The sequence below is a fragment of the Sorex fumeus genome, unplaced genomic scaffold (genome assembly GCF_029834395.1).
Source record: "Sorex fumeus unplaced genomic scaffold, SorFum_2.1 ptg000007l, whole genome shotgun sequence".
Taxonomy (NCBI): domain Eukaryota; kingdom Metazoa; phylum Chordata; class Mammalia; order Eulipotyphla; family Soricidae; genus Sorex; species Sorex fumeus.
Window position 1 is genome coordinate 23,814,805 of NW_026606064.1, and position 6,568 is coordinate 23,821,372.

Sequence of the window (6,568 nt, forward strand, 5' to 3'; positions counted from 1 at the left end):
GACATAAGAGAAGGGAACGGTGTGGACCCGCCTGACTGCGCGGCTATGGGTGCGTGGAGCCGCGCGTTTCGAAGGGACCAGTTTCCTTAGGGTTGATCTGCGCCCTCCGGGTGGGCGGGGCGGGCCGGGGTGCGGGTGGGCTGCCCCCGCCTAGAGCGCAGGAAGACCTCGCTGGGCGAGGCACAGGCCGGGCCCGGCAGAGCAGGGGGAGGCTCCCGCCGGGCCCGAGCGCTAGTCCGCAAGGAGCAGAGCCCAACTCGGGCCGCCGTGACGTCACTCGCGCCGCGCAGCCAATGAGGACGGCGCTGGCAAGGATATTAAGGAAAGTTAGCGTCTGCCGGAGCACCCTCTTTTCTTATCATTGACATTTAAACTCTGGGGCAGGTCCTCGCGTAGAACGCGGCTGTCAGATCTGCCACTTTCCCTCCCGAGCGGTGGTGAGAAGTGTGGGAACCGGCGCCGCCAGGCTCACCTGCCTCCCCGCCCTCCGCTCCCAGGTAACCGCCTGAGCTCCGGCTCCGAGTCCGGTGCCCGGCCCGCGCCGCCTTCTCAGCTGCCCCACGACGGGTGCCCCCATTCCAAGCCCGCCCCCAAGTAGCTCAAGGGCTTGATTTCCTCCCCCCCCCTTTTTTTTATCCCTTTTTGCTTTTTAAATGGAGACATACAAAGATGGAAGGGTGGATTTGAAAAGCGGGGGAGGGAGGGCTGTCTTCTCTTTGCGGGGCGCGCTTTTGTGCCAATGTAGCAAAAGGTTCCAGTCCCTAGAGAGGACTTGCAGTTGGGTGCTGAGCCGCGGGGTGGGGGGCGGGGGGACATAGAGGTCTGCTGTTGTCGTTTGCAGAACCTACTTGCGACCTTGAGAAATGCAGGAGGTGGCACCCAGATACCCCCCCCACCCCCACCCACCCATCCCTCGCCATCGCAGTTCACGACATTCATGCGCTGAGAAGTTCCCCCTAGCTGCTAGAGTTCGTGGCAACACCCGGGCGCGCGCGGCAGGCGAAACGCTGCAAAACTTTCTCGCGGTTGTATGGTGTAGCTGGTCGGACCGAAACAAAGTCTGAGCGCCGGGAGTTCGTTTCTCAGAGAGGAGCGGAGGACGAAAGAATGTGGCCCGCGGAGCTGGGCAGCGCCGAGGGCTCCCAGCGTGTGATTTGAGCTTCACTCGGGGAGACCTAATAATTAGCGATTCTCACTGAGCTAGAACGCGGAATCGGGTTACCGAACGCGCTGCGCTCGCCGCCTCGGTGCGAAGTTAGTGGGGCCTGGGGGAGCCCGGGAGAGCTGAGCCGAGCCCCCTCTTTGGCCCCCCGGCACGGCCGGAGCTGGCTGCCAGAAGTGTCTCGGAACTGGGTCAGGCACGAGAGGCCCCCACCCCACTTCGACTCAGTCATGGTTCGACGGAGCGAAAGTTCCGGGCGTCCAGCCCCAAGAGGCCGGAGACGCCAGGGCAGGCTTGGGCAGGGCCCAGGGGCAACCCGCCCGGAGACCCGGGAGGCCTCTGTGCTAGGCCAGGGCTCGCCCCCCTTTCTCTTGCCTCCTGGCACCCCCTCTCTGCGGAAGGCCTGCGGAAGAGCACCTTGAGAGGACCGTGTATCTTTGACACGTGTGACAGGTGCTGGGGACCCCTGCCCCACTCCCAGGGAAGGGTACCCGGCCCGTGCCACCCTCCCTCGCAGGGGATCCGGGTCCACGAGAGAGAAGCAGCTGCCCGAGCCGGCCGGCCCCGCGCCTTACCTGGGCCGGGCTCCTCTGCGCAGAGGTCCCCGGAGCTGGACGGCGGCGAGCAGGTTGCCCGTTTCGCAGTGGGAAGTGGACCTTCTCCTCCAGTCATAAATCAAACCCCGCCATCCTCGGGCCTCCTCCCTCATTAGAGATGTTTATTGGAGATGATGTTTATTCGGCTGTCACGGCGAGAAAACGCAGTGACATAATTACCTCAGACCAGAGTCAGTGCCCGGCGCCCAGGGCGAAGAGGGGACCTCCTCTGTCGCCTTCTCACTCGCATACCCTCCTGGATCGGAGGGCGCTTGTGGCCGCCTGGTCTTCTCCCCCCACCCCTACCCCGCCCTCGTAAAACCCCCTCTCCTGCCCGACCCTTTCCTATCATATGGATTATTGAATGATTTACCGTGCAGATCTCCCCAGGGCCGGGCGATTGTTTATGAACTTGCTTAGACTTTGAAAAGGAAACCAAGAGAGCCCCACGCCTCTTTGGGGCTGAAGGGGGCAACGGCAAGGGAGCGGGGAGGAAAGTCCCTCTTGCTGGGTAAACTTTCCTCCCCAGAACAAGCCAGGTCTGAGTCCCGGGAGCAGAGCCGGAATACACGCAGGACCGGGACTGGTGGTGGCAGTTGGGGCTTTACTTTTGCTTCTTTTCTTTCCTGGGACGACTCCGCAGCGACCGGGCTCCCGGCTGAGGATTCTTACCAACCCCCCTTACCCCCCCCCCTTTCTCCAAACCGCAGCTCTGGCCTCAGTTTTCCCTCTCGCCTCGTTTGTTAGTCACTGTCTGTGGGACAGAGGTAAGAAGTGATGAAAAGCGCCGAATTGTTCTCTAATTGAAAATACTTTTTTTTTTTTGTGACCGCCGTTGACAAATATCTGGGCGCCAGGCTTTTGATCCCTTGCTGTCGCCTCTGTTCTCCAATCGCTAATAAAACTCGCATTGAATCCTTTAGTGTCTTGATTAACAGGCAGATTAACTCTTACAGGGGTGGGGAACAGCTTGTCCCAATCAATGTCATTTTAAAAGCCCGTCAGGATACACTTAGCTCTGGATCCCTGGCTGCTCTGGGAGCCAGCCGTGACATTTGCTCCCTCTTCTATCCCCAGCCTCAAATTCCTTCCATCTCAGCAAAGTGCCTGGTACCCAGACCAGGTGCCCCACTGCACTCCAGGGCAAACTGCAGGCCTGCATCCTGGTCTTTCAAACGAACAGGATCTGTAGGGAGAATAGACTAAGGGGACCTAGACTTGCTTTTCCTTTGAAGTTGAACTCGCCTGGTGAGGAGGCTGCCTGATGAGGGGTGGGAGAGAGATTGGGACACATTCTGGAGAAGGAAATGGAAAGCAAACTTTCCTAGGAACCCTATTTGCAAAAATTTGGAGAGTGCCACTGATCTCAAGTGGACACCAGGAGTTTTACACCTGATCCCTAGCTAGACAAGACCATATCTGGTTGGGGAAGCAAAGATTCAAGAGAGGTTGCAGGTCCTGGAGGTTGCAGGAATCTCTTAGCTGGGAGACCCAGTAGGACCACGAGTTTGTGGTTTTTGTTTGTTTGTTTGTTTGTTTGTTTGTTTTTAAAAAGCATCCTTCCCAGGGAGAGAGAAAGAGAGAGAGTCACTTGCTTGCTACCTCGGTGCATGAAAGAGGAACCCAAGTCACACAGAGCGCCCTGACACGCTTGCTATTTGGCAGGAGAGTGGAAGGGCGAGGGCACTTGCTAGCCCCCTGGCCAGTGTGGCCACAGCCTGGAAGGACCATCCAGCCACTTCTGGCTGTCCTCCGCTTTCCTGTGCTCTGGTCTCCCTGAGGCTTCCCGGTAACCCAAAAACTGCAGCTTGCTGAAGAAGGAGAGACAGAAGAAGGCCCCGAGTGGCTGAGGCACCCCGACCCCCGGCAGCTGCGGTGGGCAGCTCTCTCCCTTGACAGCAACCGCCACCCCGGGAAACCCACACCGCCGGGGCCTGCAAAGAGAGCAGGAAAGGGACGCAGGTGTCTGCGGAGATTTCCCTCCTGTCTACAAACTCGTCCCCCCAGCCCCGCGCTTTGGCTCGGTGGTGATAAGCAGCCGATCGGAGGTGTCGCGACCTCGGGTTCCGAAGCTCAGAATCGAGGGACAAGTCCCAGGCACTGGGCAGGTCTTCGGCCTGTCACAGCCACCTCTGTACAGGAAAGCTGGTGGTGGGCACCGGTGCGGGCTGGGGGAAGCTGCTTTGCAATCTCACACTTTTGCTGGAGACCGGCGGGCGGCTCCCTGCCGGGAAGGGTGCGCGGCGATCCTCCCGTGGGCCCTCAGCCTCCCCCATCGGGTGGGATGACGGGCGGGGGGCGGGGGGGAAGGGACCCTGCAGAGCCCAGTAAAGAGTTGCCTTCTGCGGGGGAGGTGCGGGGCGGAGGAGAGGGTTTATTATTTTTTTTTGCGGGGGGTGGGGGGAAGGAGGGAGACGGGGAAATGCGAGACCGAAAAGGGAAGGCGCCGAGCCCGGGCTTGGTGGGCAGCGAGTGGGCCTCGGGCCGCGCCGAGTTCCGCGCTGCAAATGGCGACCTTGGTGCGCGCTCGTGGCTGGCGCCCCCTCGGACCCGGCTCCTCACCCAGCCCCCACGCAGCCGTGCCCCCCCCCCCCCAACAGGTACTAAGCGGAAGGTGTGGGGCGCCGGAGGAGATAAAATTGCACCCTTAACCCTGCAGGGAGAGCTCGGAGCCAGCAGGAATTCTCGCGCCCCATCTCTCTCCTTTAAACTTTGCAAACTCTGCCTCCGTCGGGGCTGAGCTTCCCCCTCAAATATCGACAAATTGGAAGCAACCAAGTCCTTTTGGTCGCTGATTTGTTCCGAAGGAAGGGTTTCCAAGAGTCGGTCTCCGAGAGCCCCCACCCCTCACGCGCAATGACGTCAGGGGCATTCGCTCCCCGCTCCTCGCCCCTTAGGATTTTTTTTTTTTTTTTTGCGTGGTTAAAACTTTTCTCCAAAGTTTGCTGAGGGGTGGGGGTGGAAGAAGGATGCAAAGCGCCCGTGCCCTGGGGGGGAAATAGCAACAAGATTACGGGTTGCAGCTTTCTGAGGCAAAGCTTAAGAAGGTGCTAATCCACTCGGTCGCTAATTGTGAGGTTGTAAAAAAATGATATTCGCCTCCACTTCGGACCGTCACTGCCCCCCTCTCCCTCGCTTATGTCCGGTGGACTTGACTTACAGCTTTTTAAATGCACATTAGAAGTAAAAGGAGAGAGAGAGAGAGAGAGAGAGAGAGAGAGAGAGAGAGAGAGAGAGAGAGAGAGAGAGAGAGAGAGGAAAAAGAAAGAGAGAGAGAAAGAACAACAGCTCGCTCTGGTCTGGACCTGGGTCCGCCGCCCCCTTTCCCGGGCTCCTCGGAAAGTCGCGCTCCTACGAAATTGCCACCGGAGGCCGCAGACCCCGGCGCCCGGCGTTATCTCCTCCGCTTTGCCAGGACTTTCTCCCCGTGACGAGTGCTCCTGGGCCTCAGGAAGGGCCGGCCTCACGTCCAGGTCCAAGGTGAGCGGTTTGTGCCACCCCAACCCGGTCTCTAGCTGGGAGGCCTCGGTTCCGCTGCCCGCTTCCTGCTCCCGACACAGCGTGAGAGGCGAAGCCGGCGCGTTGGCCAGAGCAGCCCGGAGCATCCTGGGGGCCCAGTTCCCAGGGGCAGCTTCAGCGCCGCCTGCCAGCCGGGAGTCCAGGGTGCACAGACTTTATTGATGAGCTCTGACTTTCAGCACTTTTCAGAAGTCAAGGGGAGTCAAGTGTAGCCGGTGCTGGCCTTCTTGCCTCAGCTTCTCCAAGTTCATTCTCCTGGGCCAGATACTGGGGTGTGCCCCTTCCCAAACTTTCCCTTTGCCCAGCTCAAGGAGCCTGCACACTCCGAGACATCTCTGGACTGAGCAGGACAAGGCAGCCGCTCCCTCCCCTGTCACCTTAACTGCTGGCACCGAGGGGCGCCTTTGGAGTGTACTGAGGTGTAGCCTAATTGTCCGGCTTTCAACAAATGGACTTCTGGTGTGTGGTCAGAAGAGAAAAGCCATTTACTTACTTTCCTCCACGGTTTTCTGGCAACAGCTGAAGGGGAGCCGCCTCCCGTGGATTGAACAGACCCAGGAGAAGGGGTCGTGGTGCTGAAACCCACACATCACCTACAGAGAACCGGTGTCACACTCGGGTCCATATTCACACCACGGTGTGGCTGCCGAGGAGATGCACGCTCTCGCAGTCTCCCTTCACCCCCGGTCAGCCCCCCACCCCCAGCCCTAGACTCCCCCGCCCGCCCCCTCCTCTTGGGAGCCTGCAAAAGCAGCGGCACTTAGTCAACAAATGGCACGTGGGAGAAGTTGGTGAGTGTTTGGTGAGGACTCTTCAGGGCCTTTCACAAGAACCCTCTGTACACAAAGTAAGTGGCGTGTTTGCTCGGGCCTCTCCAGCCCCGGCTGTGCTCCCTCCCGCTCCGTTGCGCACCGCGGCTTCCGAAAGGAGAAAGGACAGAAGAAAGGGCTGCGGGGGAAACGAGAGGCCTAGGCTCGGGAGTCCGATCGGCCTCAGTGAGTTCCCAGCCCCGTGGCCCTCTTTGGGCCTAGCCTTGCCTCGGCCTCCACCGGATTATTCTTGCGGCGACCCCCTACGGCGCACGCCCCCTTTCCTCGTCTTCTTCCTAGAAGCTAGGTGGCCTCGGGCGCGGTCGCTGCGGGGGCCCTCCGTGCCAGTGCCCAGGCCCAGGACGGGGTGGGTGCGAGAGTGGAGGGCGGCGGGGGCGGGGCTGCAGGCCACGCTGCGCCGGAGTTGGCAAGAAAGGACTGCACATTGCTGCGGAAACTTGTTCCCGCCTGGAACTGGGAGT

At 60.1% G+C, this 6,568-nt stretch overlaps 1 long non-coding RNA gene across 1 annotated transcript; it reads right to left on the minus strand.

Moving 5' to 3' along the window:
- Positions 1-961: 961 nt before the first annotated feature.
- On the minus strand, positions 962-5,937 carry LOC130040673 (uncharacterized). The gene is made up of 3 exons (XR_008795022.1): positions 5,771-5,937; positions 1,738-1,904; positions 962-1,175 (listed from the first exon to the last, which is right to left on the minus strand). It is a non-coding gene; the product is annotated as an uncharacterized LOC130040673 (long non-coding RNA).
- Positions 5,938-6,568: the final 631 nt, after the last annotated feature.